This window comes from Octopus sinensis, linkage group LG8 (assembly GCF_006345805.1).
Source record: "Octopus sinensis linkage group LG8, ASM634580v1, whole genome shotgun sequence".
Lineage (NCBI taxonomy): Eukaryota > Metazoa > Mollusca > Cephalopoda > Octopoda > Octopodidae > Octopus > Octopus sinensis.
The window spans coordinates 920,558-921,413 of NC_043004.1; positions in this window are offsets into that span (position 1 = coordinate 920,558).

An 856-nucleotide genomic window follows, 5' to 3' on the forward strand; every position below is an offset into this window, starting at 1 on the left:
TGTATGACTGTATGTATGTGTGCGCGTGTGTGTATGTATGTATGTATGCATTTATGCATATGTGCATGTACTTAGGTATGTATTTCTGTATGTATGTACGTGTGTATATATATGTATGTATGTGTATGTATGAATCTATATGTGTGTGTATGTATGTACGGATGTATGTATGTATGTATGTATGTATGTATGTGTGTGTGTGTCTATAGGTATGTAAGTATGTATGTATGTATGAGTGTATGATGTATATATGTATGTATGTTCTTGTGTGTATATATATGTATGTGTATGTATGAATCTATATGTGTGTGTATGTATGTACGTATGCATGTATGTATGTATGTATGTATGTATTTGTATGTATGTATATATGTATGTATGTATGTATGTATGTATGTATGTATGTATGTATGTATGTGTGTGTGCCTCAGTTTTAACGTTCTAGCTAACTTCCGCTGTTTACATCATTGGTTTGGAAGGAAGGTGTGTAGCGTATGATCGTCGCACTGACTATGACAGAGAAAGTTGTCATGGTGATACCTGCTCAGAGACCTATGCGATGTTGTAGAAAGCGTATGGAGAGGAGTGTATGGGCCGCACACAAGTGTAGGAGTGGTTCAGACGTTTCCGAGATGGACGAGAAAATGTCGATAGTGACTAACGTTCTGGGAGACCCGTAACCAGCAAAAACAGAAAAACATCGCTGATGTTCGTGCAGAGTGAGAGGAAATGGACGAATCGCCATCCGTGAGTTATCAGAGGATGTCCAAATTACTTACGGTTCAGTCCATTATCACTGAAGATTTGGGTATGAAACGCATGTTTGCCAAATTTGCTTTCTATTGGTGGTTTTACT